Source organism: Triticum urartu, chromosome 2A (genome assembly GCF_056163025.1).
Source record: "Triticum urartu cultivar PI428250 chromosome 2A, HENAU_Tu73, whole genome shotgun sequence".
In the NCBI taxonomy this organism is placed as follows: domain Eukaryota; kingdom Viridiplantae; phylum Streptophyta; class Magnoliopsida; order Poales; family Poaceae; genus Triticum; species Triticum urartu.
Window position 1 is genome coordinate 726,092,666 of NC_141874.1, and position 17,630 is coordinate 726,110,295.

Genomic DNA, 17,630 nt, shown 5'->3' on the forward strand with positions numbered 1-17,630 from the left:
AGAAGCTAGCCTATGGTATGATTGTGTATGGAGATGATTGTCCTACGGACTACAACCCTCCGGTTTATATAGACACCGGATAGGGTTAGGGTTACATAGAGTCGGTTACAATGGTAGGAGATCTTGAATATCCGCATCGCCAAGCTTGCCTTCCACGCCAAGGAAAGTCCCATCTGGACACGGGACGAAGTCTTCAATCTTATATCTTCATAGTCCAGGAGTCAGGCGAAGGTATAGTCCGGCTACCCGAACACCCCCTAATCCAGGACTCCCTCAACCCCCAATCCCTCCAAAGGAGAGCGGGTATGCCCCGTCCCCTATCTAATAAGAGGACTAGGATTTCCAATTCATCCGTTTCTCCGCGGGCTTCTGGAGTTCTACGGCCTCCAGCTGCACAACCTCACGCCCGCCTCTATATTGCATGTCGCGGGCTTCATCGCCCTTTGCGAGCTATTCTTAGGTGTTGAGGCTCATTTCGCATTGTGGAAGAGGATATTCTGCCTGGTGCCCCGTTCTCAAGAGGGGTCCATATATCAAGTGGGCGGAGCCGAAGTATGGCGCATCGCCGGGACCGGATATCTATCCGGAACCCCAAAGAAGGCGTCCGAGGACTGGCCTTCGGAATGGTTTTATATAGATGATGTCCCGCTGACGGATCCTATCCGGGTCGGTCTCCCCGAATTCAACAATGCTCCCTTAAAGAAACGCTTAAGCTGGCATCCATGGAGCTCTCAGAGAGAAAGTGACAGGGACGTCCTTTACCTGATGGGCCGGATAAGACTATTGGCTCATTCCGGACTAACCATGATTGGAGTCATGGCCGCATGCATTATGCGGGGGGTGCTGCCGCTTCAGTATAGAGGCCACCCCATGTGGGATTTTAACGGGGAGGATGACGCCACCAGTTACGGTCGTAAGGGGCCGGCCTCAGCTGCCGCTCTAGTAAAGATCTTATTCTCTTTGTACAAGGGAGAAGAGGAGGAATTCCTCCACGTCAACCCGCAGGGCGGATTTACTATGTATAACCCTCCGAGTTGGGTAAGTGGACAATTTTGCTCGCCCATCCGTTTTATATTCCCATGATTAAATATGTAGTCTAACGACTTCGACGCAGGAACTGCGTCAGGAAGTAAAGGATATAAACAGCCGTCCTCCACAGCCCGAGGATCCAGAACGGCCCCTCAATCCGGAATCCGAAGAGGATCCGGACATATCGGTGGAGCTGATTGACGGGGTGTTTCATCAGCTAAGCAAGGACAATACCTTGGTGGCCATTACGGCCGATTACCCAGGGTTAATCCCGGCCTCCCAGGTGACAGAGACCGGAGTCTCATCCCTTTGAGAAGGATTCCATTCTCAAGCATTTCAGTTTTCCTGACGACAACCGTGTTTTGCAGGAGAGGTTTCCGAGGCGGGAGGCCGAACCTGCGGCGGCTAGCCAACGAGGGGTCGCAGGGCCCCGTGGGGTAAAAAGGAATGTAGTCCAGACCGAGACGCCGGCGCAAAGGTATAGCGCACCATCCATTTCCCTGGTGTTATCCCTTCAGGGAATATTAATGCTCGTGCTCTCCTCAGGACGAAGAGACCTCGCCGGACTATATCCGGAGAGGTTGCCAACCGCGCCTCCACCAGCAAGGCTCCAACGCCTGGCCCGGAAGCGGAAGCGAACACAAGGCGCGCACCGGACGCTCCTCCGACAGAGGATGCGGACAGGCTGTCTGCCACCAATTCCGAGGTGGAGAGTGCCATGAACCACAGGCGTCGCCGGACAGTTCTCCGCGACGCTTGTTTCTCCCAAGAGGCATTGGATGCCTTCAATTCGGGAGATGCGTACCTCCGTGCCGCTCAAAATGGTTTAGCCAGAGCCACGGAGCAATATGTAAAAGACATACGGGTAAGAAAATTTTGGTAAATATATATATACCAGTAGCCCCCGAGACTTGAAACAGTTAGAATAACTGATTTAAGGATCATTTGTTATGCAGGTTCTTACAAAAAAGAATACCCTACTGTCCCAGGAGCTGGAAGAGTGCAAAGCCCAACTTGAGGCCGTACTAGCCGCGGCAGGGGAGCCCAAGGAGACCCCCTCTGGTAATTTACGCTTCGAACGATAAATATTTTGTGAAGTGCGGCGTGGGTGCGAATCTGACAAATGAAATTGCAGATGGGGCCGGATTAAATCCGGAAAAGCAACAACTCCTACGCCAGCTGAAGGCTGGTGAGAGCATGCTGACAAAGGTGAGGCGGGAGAAGAACGATCTCCAAGATGCCAACACCAAGCTGGGCGTTGAACTGAAGGATGTTCGGGCCCAGCTGTCTGACTCCACTAAGGAGAATCAACGGCTTCGACGCGGCATGTATAGTAAGTGCTTAAACGAACTCTGAAAAGGGAGTTCGGCGGGGAAGTCGAGTAACAGAGTTATGTCTGTAGGTATGCTAACAGGTCGTCCTGCAGAGGAGATGCCCGGTTCAACGGGTGACCTTCTTCCCGAGCTCTTGCAACTGCACGAGCGAGTTCGGCGGGTGATGCAAGGCGTTGCCCAAGCCTTATGGCCATCCCTCCCCAGGCTCGAGGGCCTTGGAGAGCTTGTAGAGAAGTTGAAGGGAGCGAGGCGGTGTTTCCGGTTGTGGAAGATATCGGCATGCCGCCAAGGCGCGAGGGAGGCCTGGGCCATGGTGAAGACGCGGTACACAAAGGCTGACCCAAACCACATGGCCGAGGTCGGACCTGTAGGGCCAGACGGGAAGGAGATCCCTGTAAACTTAGTATACGGCCAGGTAGAATTGGCCGCAAAGTATTCCCAGCAGGACTGTAAATTAGACAGCCTGTTAGATGGTATTGAAGAGGAATACAATCAGTCAGAGTGACTATGTAATTTTTAATTGACATGTGTAATGCCTTCTAGCCGGATTGTAGATCGTTTGTCGTTGCCGACCTTTTCGCTTCAACCTCGGGACCTGACGGTCCGGAGTGTGTCCGAATACCCTACCGATTATGTAAGAACCGGGGTATGCATGGAGACCAGGCGTAGGGGTCATTAGTGCTTTATCAGATAAGTGCCCAACTAGTTATGTTATATTACATGGTTAGTAAGAAACATCTTCCAGAGAGAATAGTTCCGTTAGGGGTTCCTTTCTCTGGGAGGCATGCCCTAAAGTGCATGTCCGGACTGCAAACGCAGGAAAATCATCTGGGGGCATATATATAAATAAGTAAAAAAGGTCATCTTTTAGTTCACCGACCGAATATTCCCTTAAGAACGCTAGCTTTCGGCTTCACCCAGTCTGAGGTACACATCCGGCTGATCCAGCAGTAACAATCGCAAAGGTGCTCCCTTTACCACCTAGCCGAACAATCGGGAACGTAGGGGTAAGCACAGGAGCCAGGCAACCAAGCTTGGCCAAAACTTAAGTCATATCGATGCATATAATGGTGAAAAAAAGGTACATGCGGAAGTTTGACACATGTGTTGGGCGTGAAGCCCGTATAAATAAGCTTTTGTTTAAAGAAGCCCCCAGGTGTAGTGAGCGCGAGTAGCGCGTCACTTGTTGAGCCTTTAATGGCTATAAGAAGAAAAGAAAAAAGAAATGGTGGAAGGAGGGAAATGTAAGACAGAAAAATGTAAAAAATGGACAGAGGAAGGAGACGAACACAGAGTCTGGCGCTAGGCATAGAATCTTCGGAGACGGGCTGCGTTCCATGGGTTCGGCTCGAGTCGGTTATCCGACGCATCTCGCAGGTGGTACGCTCCACCAGTCAGGACTTGGTCGATTATGAAGGGACCTTCCCATTTGGGCTTGAGTTTGTCCTTTTTCTTATCCGGCAGGCGTAGAACTAGTTTGCCAACATTGTAATTTTTGGCCCGTACTTCTCTGCTTTGATATCTTCGAGCCTGCTGTTGATAGAATGCGGAACGGGCTTTTGCCACGTCACGCTCCTCCTCCAAGGCGTCCAAGTTGTCCTGCCGATCGAGCTCGGCCTCCCTTTCTTCGTACATGCACACTCGAGGTGAGTCATGAATTATGTCACAAGGCAGAACTGCCTCTGTGCTGTACACCATAAAGAATGGTGTGTATCCGGTGGTGCAATTCGGCGTGGTCCGTAGCCCCCAGAGTATGGAGTCGAGCTCCTCTACCCAGTGCGTGTTAGATTCCTTGAGGGACCGCACTAATCTGGGTTTGACGCCGCTCATGATAAGACCATTTGCACATTCAACCTAGCCGTTAGTTTGTGGGTGATAGACGGAACCATAATCGAGCTTGATGCCCATGTTTTTGCACCAGAGTTTTACCTCGTCGGCCGTAAAGTTCGTGCCGTTATTAGTGATGATGTTGTGGGGGACGCCGTAACGGTGCACAACCCCGGATATGAAGTCTATCACAGGTCCGGATTCGGCCGTTTTAACAGGCTTGGCTTCTATCCATTTGGTGAACTTATCCACCATGACCAGTAAGATTTTTTCTTGTGGGTTCCGCCTTTAAGGGGTCCAACCATGTCAAGCCCCCAGACCGCGAAAGGCCAAGTGATGGGGATAGTTTGAAGGGCGGTGGGTGGCATATGGCTTTGATTTGCAAAAAGCTGGCAACCGACGCATCGTTGGACCAAGTCCTGAGCGTCTGCCCGGGCCGTCGGCCAATAAAAGCCTGTACGGAAATCCTTGCTTACAAGGGACCGAGCTGCAGCGTGATGGCCACCGAGTCCGGCATGAATTTCGGCCAGCAGGTTCCGCCCTTCCTCTTCGGAGATGCACCTTTGAAGGACTCCGGTAGTGCTTTTCTTATAAAGTTCTCCCTCATGGACTTTATAGGCTTTAGATCGCCGCACTATACAGCGTGCCTCGTTTTGGTCCTCTGGGAGTTCTTGCCTAGTAAGGTAGGCTAGGAATGGTTCTGTCCACAGGGCGATGACGGCCATTAGTACGTGGGCTGAGGTTGTGATTTCATTGGCAGAGCCTCCGATTATGTCAGATTGTTCGGCGTCGGGCAGTGCGGTTGGGTCCGGGCTAATATTACCATGTTCCCGTCCCATACTATGGATGGCTTGAACAGCCTTTCCAGGAAGATGTTGGGGCGGACCGCATCGCGTTTTGCGCCGATGCGTGCCAGGACGTCTGCCGCCTGATTGTTTTCTCAGGCTATGTGGTAAAATTCGAGCCCCTCGAACCGAGCTGACATTTTGAGGATGGCGTTGCGGTAAGCTGCCATTTTTGGATCCTTGGCATCGAAGTCTCCATTTTTTGGGATATTGCGAGGTTTGAATCCCCGCGCATCTCTAGGCGTTGAATGCCCATGGATACTGCCATCCGGAGACCATGTAAAAGGGCCTCATATTCGGCTGCATTGTTGGAGTCCGTGTACATAATCTGGAGTACATATTGAACTGTGTCTCCTGTGGGTGACGTCAAAACGATGCCGGCCCCTAGTCCGGCCAACATTTTGGAACCGTCGAAGTGCATGATCCAGTTTGAATATGTGCCGTACTCTTTAGGGAGTTCGGCCTCCGTCCATTCTGCGACGAAGTCGGCCAAAACTTGCGACTTGATAGCTCGCCGTGGCTTATAAGTTATGTCGAACGGGAGGAGCTCGATGGCCCATTTTGCAATCCGGCCCGTTGCGTCATGGTTGTTTATAATATCATTGAGTGGTACTTCCGATGCTACTGTGATTGAACACTCTTGAAAGTAGTGTCGTAGCTTCCGGGATGCCATGAATACCGCATATGCAATCTTTTGATAATGTGGGTACCATGATTTGCATGGGGTGAGGACAGTGGACACGTAGTAAACCGGCTTTTGAAGGGGGAATTTGTGTCCGTCCGTTTCCCGCTCGACGACGAGTACTGCGCTGACAACTTGATGGGTTGCTGCAATGTACAATAGCATTGGTTCGCCGATGTTTGGCACGGCCAGGACTGGGTTTGTTGCCAATATGGCTTTTATTTCCTCGAGTCCGGCCGTGGCGGCATCCGTCCACTCGAAGTGTTCGGTGCGCCGAAGGAGGCGATAGAGGGGTAGCGCCTTTTCTCCCAAACGGGAGATAAAGCGGCTTAGAGCCGCCACGCATCCTGTTAATTTTTGTATTTGTTTGAGGTCCTTTGGGATATCCAATTGTGACAAAGCTCGGATCTTGGTTGGATTTGCTTCGATTCCTCTACCGGATACAATGAAGCCTAAGAGCTTTCCGGCTGGAACGCCGAAAATGCATTTTTCCGGATTTAGCTTGATGTCATATGCTCGGAGGTTGTCAAATGTAAGCCTCAAGTCGTCTACTAGAGATTTGACATGTCTTGTTTTTACGACCACATCATCCACGTATTTCTCCACTGTTTTGCCGATCTGGTTTGCCAGACATGTCTGAATCATGCGCTGATATGTTGCGCCGGCGTTTTTGAGCCCAAAAGGCATTGTGTTGAAGCAGAATGGGCCGTATGGGGTGATGAATGCCGTTGCGGCTTGGTCTGACTCGGCCATCTTGATTTGATGGTAGCCGGAGTATGCGTTGAGGAAGCACAACGAATCGTGTCCTGCAGTGGCGTCAATAATTTGATCGATGCGTGGGAGGGGGAAGGGATCCTTTGGGCAAGCCTTGTTAAGGTCTTTAAAATCAACGCACAGGCGCCAGGATTTGTCCTTTTTTTGTACCATCACCAAGTTCGCTAGCCAGTCCGAATGTTTTATATCTCTGATGAATCCGGCCTCCAATAGCTTGGCTAGCTCCTCCCCCATTGCCTGTCTCTTGGGTTCAGAGAAACGCCGAAGGGCTTGTTTGACAGGTTTGAATCCTTTTAGGATATTTAAGCTGTGTTCGGCCAGCCTGCGTGGGATTCCTGGCATGTCTGAAGGGTGCCAGGCAAAAATGTCCCAGTTCTCTCGTAGGAATTCTCGCAGTGCGGCGTCTACATCGGAGTTTAATCGTGCCCTGATGGAAGCTATTTTATTGGGGTCCATTGGATGGACCTGGAATTTGACTATTCCATCCGCTGGTTTAAAGGAAGTGGACTTGGATCTTTTGTCGAGTATCACATCGTCCCTGTTTACCGTGGAGTGCAGCGTAGTCAGTTCCTCAGCCGCTAGGGCTTCGGATAGTGCCTCAAGGGCCAATGCGGCTGTCTTGTTTTCGGCGCGGAGTGCTATGTCCGGATCACTAGTGAGAGTGATGATTCCGTTTGGCCTGGGCATCTTGAGCTTCATGTACCCGTAATGGGGTATTGCTTGGAAGATTGTAAACGCTTCCCGCCCTAGCAGAGCGTGGTATCCGCTAATGAACGGGGCCACTTGGAATGTGACCTCTTTGGACCTATAATTATCCGGCGTGCCGAACACCACATCTAGTGTGATTTTTCCTGCACAGCGCGCTTCCCGACTAGGGATTATTCCTCTAAAGTTTGTGCTGCTTCGCTCAATGCGGTTCCAGTCTATTTCCATTTTTTGAAGGGTTTCCTCATAAATGAGGTTCAATCCGCTGCCTCCGTCCATGAGTACCTTGGTGAGGCGAAAGCCATCCACTATAGGACTGAGGACCAATGCGGCTGGTGCTCGAGCTGTTCGGAATTTAGGTTCATCACTGGCATTAAAAGTAATAGTCGTGTCACTCCATGGGTTTATTGTTGCTACTTGATAGACTTCGGCGAGGCTGCGGAGTGTTCTTTTTCGCATATTATTTGATGCGAAAGTCTCGAAGACTGTTAAGACTGTACTGGAGTCCCTGAGGTGGCTTTCTACGGCCTCCGGAATTAGGAGATCTTCGCCCCTTTTGGCCACCTGCCGGAGTATCCAACATGCTCTAAGGCTATGAGTTGGTGTGGCGTCCTCTGTACTATGAATTTTACAGGGTCCATTAAGCCATCCCTCCAGTACGGTTCCATGCCCTGTAGAGGGTTTTGGTTTTTTGGTTTTTAACCCGGGTGTCTGATGATGATGCACCCTTTTACTTCGGACGAGGTTGCTATTCAGGGCCGGATTGTCCCAAAATTTAGTTTCGGTTTTCCAGGCACTTTCCGTCGCACAGTACTTTTGTACTATGGACGCCAAGTCAGCGAAGCGTGTAAGATCACGACGACCTGTGGCGTTGAGGATTCCCTTGTCCATGCAATTATTGTAGAAGATTGAAATTGTGTCTTCCTCGCGGCAGTCCTTTATCCTGTTCATAACCAGGAGGAACCTTGCCCAGTAACGATGTACTGTTTCTTTGGGCTTTTGCCTAATTTGGGATAGATCGCTTATGTTCGGGTGGGTGGGTGGAATTAAATCCAGAACCTCACCCAATCTGAGACTCGGAGGCCAAGGAGTTTCCGAACTCTGAAGTTTGGATTCTTGGATGTTGTCCAGTGAATCTAGCCTGTTGCCTGATTCTAAGTTCAGGTCTTGAGTCACATCCTCCCCTCCGCGGGTATCCGGCTTGGAGGGATCGGGAATCCGGACGTAGCTAGTCCTTAAGATAGATGAAGAGTCGCCGCATTGTGCCTCAACGTGATGGGTAACTTGGGGAGAATTAATTTCCCTTAGATCGGGTTTAAGCCCAACCTGGTCATAATCCGTAGTGACCCCCAAGGCGGCGAAGCGATCCAAGAGCTCGTTTACGGAAGAGAGCTCCATTGGATCTAACTGCTCGACGAGTTCCGAGCTGACGTGAAGATTGCTTTTGATGACCCGAGATGTCACCGTCGGCGCAACGGCCGAACAGGCGGTCATGAGAAAACCACCTAGCCGGAGAGTTTGGCCGACAGCCAAGGCTCCCTTAGTAACGGCGCCGTCTTTAAAGACGGGAAGAGGCATCCTTCCTGATTGCGACGACACAGAGGAACTCTCAATGAAAGCACCAATGTCGGTGTCAAAACCGGCGGATCTCGGGTAGGGGGTCCCGAACTGTGCGTCTAGGCGGATGGTAACAGGAGACAAGGGACACGATGTTTTACCCAGGTTCGGGCCCTCTTGATGGAGGTAAAACCCTACGTCCTGCTTGATTAATATTGATGATATGGGTAGTACAAGAGTAGATCTACCACGAGATCAAGGAGGCTAAACCCTAGAAGCTAGCCTATGGTATGATTGTTGTATGATGAAGTTGTCCTACGGACTAAAACCCTCCGGTTTATATAGACACCGGAGAGGGTTAGGGTTACACAAAGTCGGTTACAATGGTAGGAATCTTGAATATCCGCATCGCCAAGCTTGCCTTTGAAGGAAATATGCCCTAGAGGCAATAATAAAGTTATTATTTATTTCCTTATAATCATGATAAATTTTTATTATTCATGCTAGAATTGTATTAACCGGAAACATAATACATGTGTGAATACATAGACAAACAAAGTGTCACTAGTATGCCTCTACTCAACTAGCTCGTTAATCAAAGATGGTTATGTTTCCTGACCATGAACAATGAGTTGTTATTTGATTAACGAGGTCACATCATTAGTTGAATGATCTGATTGACATGACCCATTCCATTAGCTTAGCACCTGATCGTTTAGTATGTTGCTATTGCTTTCTTCATGACTTATACATGTTCCTATGACTATGAGATTATGCAACTCCCGTTTGCCGGAGGAACACTTTGGGTGCTACCAAACGTCACAACGTAACTGGGTGATTATAAAGGAGCATTACAGGTGTCTCCAAAGGTAGATGTTGGGTTGGCGTATTTCGAGATTAGGATTTGTCACTCCGATTGTCGGAGAGGTATCTCTGGGCCCTCTCGGTAATACACATCACATAAGCCTTGCAAGCATTACAATTAATATGTTAGTTGTGAGATGATGTATTACGGAACGAGTAAAGAGACTTGCCGGTAACGAGATTGAACTAGGTATTGGATACCGACGATCGAATCTCGGGCAAGTAACATACCGATGACAAAGGGAACAACGTATGTTGTTATGCGGTCTGACCGATAAAGATCTTCGTAGAATATGTAGGAGCCAATATGGGCATCCAGGTCCCGCTATTGGTTATTGACCGGATACGTGTCTCGGTCATGTCTACATTGTTCTCGAACCCGTAGGGTCCGCACGCTTAAGGTTACGATGACAGTTATATTATGAGTTTATGCATTTTGATGTACCGAAGGTTGTTCGGAGTCCCGGATGTGATCACGGACATGACAAGGAGTCTCGAAATGGTTGAGACGTAAAGATTGATATATTGGAAGCCTATGTTTGGACATCGGAAGTGTTCCGGGTGAAATCGGGATTTTACCGGGTTACCGGGAGGTTACCGGAACCCCCCGGGAGCCATATGGGCCTTCATGGGCCTTAGTGGAAAGATGAAAGGGCTGCCCACAAGGGCTGTGCGCCTCCCCCCTTCCCGTAGTCCTATTAGGACTAGGAGAGGTGGCCGGCCACCCCTCTCCCTCTTTCCCCCTTTGGGGAATCCTAGTTGAAATAGGATTGGGGGGGAGTCCTACTCCCGGAAGGAGTAGGACTCCTCCTGCGCCTCTCTCCCTGGCCGGTGCCCCTCTCCCCCCTTGGCTCCTTTATATACTGAGGTAGAGGCACCCTAGAACACACAAGTTGATCCACGTGATCTATTCCTTAGCCGTGCGCGGTGCCCCCTGCCACCATATTCCTCGATAATACTATAGCGGAGTTTAGGCGAAGCCCTGCTGCTGTAGTTCATCAAGATCGTCACCACGCCGTCGTGCTGACGGAACTCTTCCCCGACACTTTGCTGGATCGGAGTCCGGGGATCGTCATCGAGCTGAACGTGTGCTCGAACTCGGAGGTGCCGTAGTTTCGGTGCTTGATCGGTTGGATCGTGACGACGTACGACTACTTCCTCTACGTCGTGTCAGCGCTTCCGCAGTCGGTCTGCGTTGGGTATGTAGACAACACTCTCCCCTCGTTGCTATGCATCACATGATCTTGCGTGTGCGTAGGAAAATTTTTGAAATTACTACGAAACCCAACAGCCTTCCACGCCAAGGAAAGTCCCTTCCGGACACGGGACGAAGTCTTCAATCTTGTATCTTCATAGTCCTGGAGTCCGGCTGAAGGTATAGTCCGGCTACCCGAACACCCCCTAATCCAGGACTCCCTTAGTTATCTTTTGAATTTGTTGAATAAAAGCTTAGTTCGATCCTTTTCAAGTGTTTTGCTTAGTGATCTATCCATCTTTATAATCGTGTGCAAGACATATAATAAAGTTTAGTTCAAGTTTTGCTTTCTTTACTTTTATGTTTCAATCAAAATAAAGAAAAATAATAATGAAAAGATCATATGCTGATCTTATGGTAAGTAATGACATCATATAAGGAAAAGTATAAGTGGTAAAATTTATTGGAGATTGACAAACATAGCATTGGTCAATGATGCAATCCATGAAAGAATTAATAAGGGAAGAGAAGATTCGCATGCAAATACACTATCCTAGACATCTTTTATGATTGTGAGCCCCATCAAAATATTTTATGCAAAATTTGTTGATGTTGGACAAGCAAAACAACGTAATGATTTATGTTTGTTCATATTCACATAGAAGTTATATTGTCATAGATCCTTTAACATGTGGTGCTTGCTCCCTATCTTTGCTAGCCAAAAATTTCGCACTAAGTAGAGATACTACTTGTGCATCCAAAAATCCTTAAACCCAAATCTTATTTTGAGAGTCCACCATACCTACCTATGGATTGAGTAAGATCCTTCAAGTAAGTTGTCATCGGTTAGAGCACCATTGTCATTTTTATGCTTTGTGTTAGTTGATGTTGAATATGACTGTGACTAGATCTCTTTTGCCATGAATTACAATGCCGAGTCAGTCCTTGAAATTCAAAGGTCCTTGCATTTATGTTTTGCGGTCTCAGAAATGGCTAGCAAGATACCATTGTACCATATTATATTATGATTGTTTTGAAAAATTATTGTCATCCGAGAAATCTTATTATTGCTCACTAGTTGATTATGCTATTGATATGAGTAAATGTGAGACCTAAGTGTTATTGTGAATATGGTTAGTTCATAATCCTTGCTGAAAACCTGAACATCAGTTAGACATATTTGCAACAACAAGATCAAACAGAGTTTGTAAAAGTTTTTCTTTGTCACTTTCAGTTTGTCAACTGAATTGCTTGAGGACAAGCAATGGGTTAAACTTGGGGGAGTTGATACGTCTCCATCATATCTACTTTTCCAAAGTCTTTTGCCCTTGTTTTGGACTCTAATTTGCATGATTTGAATGGAACTAACCCGGACTGACGTTGTTTTCGGCAGAATTGTCATAATGTTATTTTTGTGAAGAAATCAAAGTTCTCGGATTGATCTGAAAATTTACGGAGAATATTTGTGGAATATATAAAAAATACTGGCGCAAAAAGATACCAGAGGGGGGTCAACCAGGAGCCACAAGCTCTGGGGGCGCGCCTACCCCCTCCCCCCAGGGCGCGCCTCCCAGGCTTGTGGGGGCCTTGGAGCTCCGGCAACCCTAACTCCAACTCCATATATACCTACTCGTGTAGGAAAAAATCAGAGAGAAGGATTCATCGCATTTTACGATACGGAGCCGCCACCACCTTCTGTTCTTCATTGGGAGGGCTGATCTGGAGTCCGTTCGGGGCTCCGGAGGGTGAAAATTGACGTTGTCGTCATCATCAACTTTCCTCCATCACCAAATTTCATGATGCTCATCGCCGGGAGTGAGTAATTCCTTCGTAGGCTTGCTGGACGGTGATGGGTTGGATGAGATTTATCATGTAATCGAGTTAGTTTTGTTAGGACTTGATGCGTAGTATCCACTATGTTCTGAGATTGATATTGCTATGACTTTGCTATGCTTAATGCTTGTCACTAGGGCCCGAGGCCATGATTTCAGATCTGAGCCTATTATATTTTCATGAATATATATGTGTTCTTGATCCTATCTTGCAAGTTATACGCACCTATTACGTGTTATGATCTGCATACCCCAAGGTGACAATAATTGGGATTCTTTCCGGTGATTACCGTAGTTTGAGGAGTTCATTTATTCACTAAGTGCTAATGCTTTGTTCTGGTTCTCTATTAAAATGAGACATTAATATCGAATATTGGTTTCTGAGACCGAGCTCAGATGCTCCCAAAATCTATACCGCAGGTTGTCATGTGGATTTGCGCCCACTGCTGTATTTCACTATTGTATATCTCCATATTTAGCACTGCTCAGCAGCGCAATGAATGCGACTGCATGTCACACTGTACAAGCAGAACAGGCAGTTGAGGCACGGTTCAGCCATATTTCTGAGCCGGCCTGAGCCGTTCACCATCACTCACAGACGGCTACTAGACGAGCCCGTCTTAAATACATCTCTGGAACTGCCATTATTCTCTTCTCCGTATCATCTGATCACGGTCAGCCACTTCATGTATGTTAAGCAATGAATCAAATAACCAGAAGTAGTTGCAGCATATTTAAATTCAGACAGATCGTCATCTGTTCACATAATCTCTAACACGTACATAGTTCAAATTACTCTAATTAGATCTCCATTAGGAATACATCCCATGCCCATAGCTTTCCAGATGCACAATGCTAGTAGGGTTTTCTGATGCAAAATAACACTAGAACTCAAATGTGCCCATTTAACGATAAGTACACGCACAGCCAAAACTGCATGCAGACTGGAATTGCTAATGTCTTTCTCGTCAGTCAATGATCTCCTCGTACAGGAACTCCGGGGTATCTCCCTTGTTCCCCTTCATGTTCACTATCTCGTATGCAATCTTCTTGCGCAGGTGCTTGATCTGACCCTGTGATGAAGCAAAAATAGGAGAAAACTATTAATTACTTTCATCAAATATGCCTATCAGTTTCAGCTAGTCAAGAAATAGGTTAGGTGGTTCCATACCTGGGTTATAGTTGATTAAAGGTATAGACCGGTGAACTCCAGCTCGTAGTGAGCGACATATACGCCACTGTCTTCCCTGTGAGGAAACAATATTGAACTTAGGAATTTTGCAGGCAATTTTCTTTTATCAACCTGAAATGCCTAGGTATGTTCTAGGGTACTCACACACGCCTAATGCATGGCTTGTGCTGCGCCACCAAAGGGTACACAAACGACCATCCAGTGGTCTCAACCAAACCGGCTCCGAACATGTCACTGAATATGGTGCATAACTTCTGCTGAAACTTCCTTGCTAGCGGCCCATGTTTGATTTTCATCTCATCCGACGGATCTGTCTCCGTTGGGTCAAGCACCATCATAATCTTCTCGGTATCCAGGATATATAATGACCGGCAATCCATGAAATGCACCGGGAACATGAACTGAAAGTTGATTTTCAAGAACACAGAGAAAATAGGAAAATTAGGAGCATATGGATAACTGATGCTCAACTTTTCCATTTATTCCGTTTACCTTCTTTAGCCAATCAACTCTATAGCCCGTGACTTTAGAGTCCATCGTCATCTGATGGCTCACTGTCCAACCATAACCTGTAATTTGGCAACGTACACATTCAGTCTACGAGTTCTTCCACCAAAACAATATTCAGTCTAATAGTTCTACTACAAGAATACTAACAGTATGATGAATGTGGTTCTGACTGTTAAACAAGGCACCGCTAAGGATGGGATGCAATGGCCAAGCTTACTTTCTGGTGTATATCGACTTTTTTTCTAACGATTACAGAAGTAAACAAATTCCGACAAAATCCAGTGCAGTTGTGACGAACATACAGTGACAGACCAACAGCGGGAGGATTTGGGTTTACACCTTTTTTGTCCTCCCAGATGCCTCTGGATTGACTCTGTCAGTAAACGGGGCCGACCTCGTCGGTGATGCATCCGCACGACGGCGGACTCGAAGTCCTGCCATATCATTCCCATCGCCGCCGAGCTGTTGAGCGCAACCAGATCCAGTATTTGAGTCTGCAGGAACGGCAAGGCCGGCTCCGCTGTTTGGCAACAAGACCGGGGGAACCGGATCTGGGTGCTCGAGGTTGTCCGCGAACTCCTCTCGTAATGGAAACCTGCAAGAAGATATCATTGGCCGCTACCAGGGCCCGTTCGTTAGGTCTCTTCTTCAAGGAAAAACAGCCTGAAGAGCAAATCCTCAAAAAATTAATTGCAGATCTGAGACCACTTACCTGTCAATGGCATTAAGCAGGAACTCAGCCCCACCATCTTCCAATTCCCCGTGCTCGCCGTTGCAGAACGAGCGCCGCAGCAAGGACCTACTCAGAACGGAGACAGAGGTGGGGGGAGAGGGACAAACGGCTCAGCCGTCCACTTCCGTCGCCGCACACCTATCTGATCCCTGGCTCGGCTGGACTAGTAACGATCTGGTCCATGGACCAGAGTTCCCGTGTGCGAGCGCCGTTCCACCCATACGCTTTGGGCCCACGAAATAGCTACTGTTTCGTACCGTATTTCATCGTACGTCCCTTTTTCCACGCTCGACGTCACACGCGTCAGAACGAATTATTCGGATCCCGAGCCTGGAACTGACGCCGGCGATTTCGGGATCATCTGGGCTCGGGCACCAAATCGCCGTGTCCCATTAATATCTCTTAGTTTCCTTATGGACCCCGCTGTCACGAGAGGGTAGAATAAAAGATCTCATGCAAATTCTTTTTCATAAATACGTATGACTATATACAAAATATGTGCCTAGATTATATTGATGAATTGAAGCTAGTTGAGTGTCGCTCTAGTTTATAACTACTACATGATGAATATTATCCAACACAATTATCCATTACTGATCCAATGCTTACGAGCTTTTCACATATTGATCTTTGCTAAGTTACTTTCGCCGTGCTGCTGTTACAATTACTATAAAATTGACTGCTACTATTGCCACTGTTACCGTTACTTCCATACTACGTTGCTGCAGATATTAAGTCTTTCAGGTGTGGATGAATTGACAACTCAACTGCTAATACTCGTGAATATTCTTTGTCTCCCCTTGTGTCGAATCAATAAATTTGGGTTGAATACTCTACCCTCAAAAACTATGGTGATCCCCTATACTTGTGGGTTACCATTACTTAAGACTAGCAGTCACACAAGCTCCTAGAGCTCGCTGCCTGAATCAGTTCGACTTCTTCAGTCTCAACTTCAAGCAGAAAGACATGGTAAAACTCAACTCCAACTTGAAATCTAATCTCTAAGGAAGTTCGCAGAGAACTCCAATGAGAAACTCATTGCTAAACAGCTAGAGTTGGAAGATGTGACCGACATGCTAGGCCGGTCTCATCACCTTGCTCAGCTGCTTGCGCAGCAGCTCCCGCGCAAGGCTAACGTTTCTTGAAGCATGGTGGTCTCGGTTCAGTATTATTTTGTTGCGTTGCAATGTCAAGGGCCTTTAATGCCCAGTTTTTGTAATCTGCTTCTTGGTTGTGCTTTATGATCACTGGTGGCGAATTTTGATGCCCAGTGGATGTAATATGTCCTAATTCATTTATTGTATAGTGTAGATTTATTCTTAGTCACTATGCGTAATTTTTTATTGTATAGCGTAGGTTTGTTCTTCATTCCTAGTTATGTATATGTTATCATTCGCTATCAGAAAAAGGGTGAAAATCTAATGGAGGTGAATGGGCTGAAACATGGGCCTCTAACGGGCCTACATTTCAGTGGGCCATAATTGGGCCGGCCCGCAAGATGTTGTACTTGGGCCTACGCGGACCTGCCATATGGGCCCTTCATGGATACGGTACGCCCAGGCTCATAACTCTCATGGGCCTTTAGCAGGTCCAATGTTTAGTTGGGCCCATGTAGCTTCGGGCCATTAACAGGCTGAATATTCTGCTGGCCTGTGTTGGCCCAGAAGACACCATCGGCCTTTAGCAGGCTGATAAGCATGTTGGGCCTCCATTTTCAAGAGTAGTCCACAAGCCTTTATCAGGCTGAAATATACCTCGCGCCATTATTGGCCCAGTTAGATGACAGGTCGTTATCAGGCTGAAACATACCTCGGGCCTTGGTTGGCCCAATCATATCATGGGCCTTTAATAGACCGAAAGCTTAGTAGAGACACCAATGGGCCGGAATGTATGATATGCCTTTAACAGGCCCGAAGTCAAGTTGGGCTAAATGTTGCCACCGAGATCACGAGCTATTAATGAGTCGAATGTCGCGTCGGACCATAAATGACCCATGCAACACGGGGCATTACCAGGCCGAAAGACACATCGGGCTGAAAATGGGCCCATTTCTACATTGGGTCTCTAACAGGCCGAAAACACACTGGGCCGTAATGAGGCCCAAAGACCGAGCGAACAATTAACGCGCCCGATCTGGCAGTGGGTCATAAATGGGCCATGTTCAAGCAAGCCGCGTTAGTGGGCCGACCCACTAGTACCTAAGCAAATCTTATGGGCCTTTGAATGGGTTGGCCTTTTTAACCTAAATGGGACATTATTTGGTCGTGCCATGTGTCACTGTTTCATAGGCTCGTCTTGTCCATTGGATGAGTGACATCTATCACGATGCCGAGCTAACACATGGTTCCTTTGACCAATGAGAATTTTACACGTGAAAAATCGCCATTGGTCCGGACTATTAATGGGTCATCGAATCCAAAACCGGACCCAATAGATTAATGACGACCCGTTATGGTGGATGCCACGTGTCGGTTACCCTTGATGAAAACACTTCCATGACGCGCCATTTATCGTCATGGAAGTGGACACTTCCATGATGATAATTTGAGTA

General features: G+C 47.7%; 2 long non-coding RNA genes across 2 annotated transcripts; both read right to left on the minus strand.

The window, feature by feature from the left end:
• Positions 1-13,334: 13,334 nt before the first annotated feature.
• Positions 13,335-14,360, minus strand: LOC125538257 (uncharacterized). The gene is made up of 4 exons (XR_015617596.1): positions 14,329-14,360; positions 13,981-14,237; positions 13,816-13,891; positions 13,335-13,717 (listed from the first exon to the last, which is right to left on the minus strand). It is a non-coding gene; the product is annotated as an uncharacterized LOC125538257 (long non-coding RNA).
• A 19-nt stretch (positions 14,361-14,379) lies between these two features.
• Positions 14,380-15,256, minus strand: LOC147987222 (uncharacterized). Its single transcript, XR_015617597.1, has 3 exons — positions 15,059-15,256; positions 14,686-14,964; positions 14,380-14,405 (listed from the first exon to the last, which is right to left on the minus strand). It is a non-coding gene; the product is annotated as an uncharacterized LOC147987222 (long non-coding RNA).
• Positions 15,257-17,630: the final 2,374 nt, after the last annotated feature.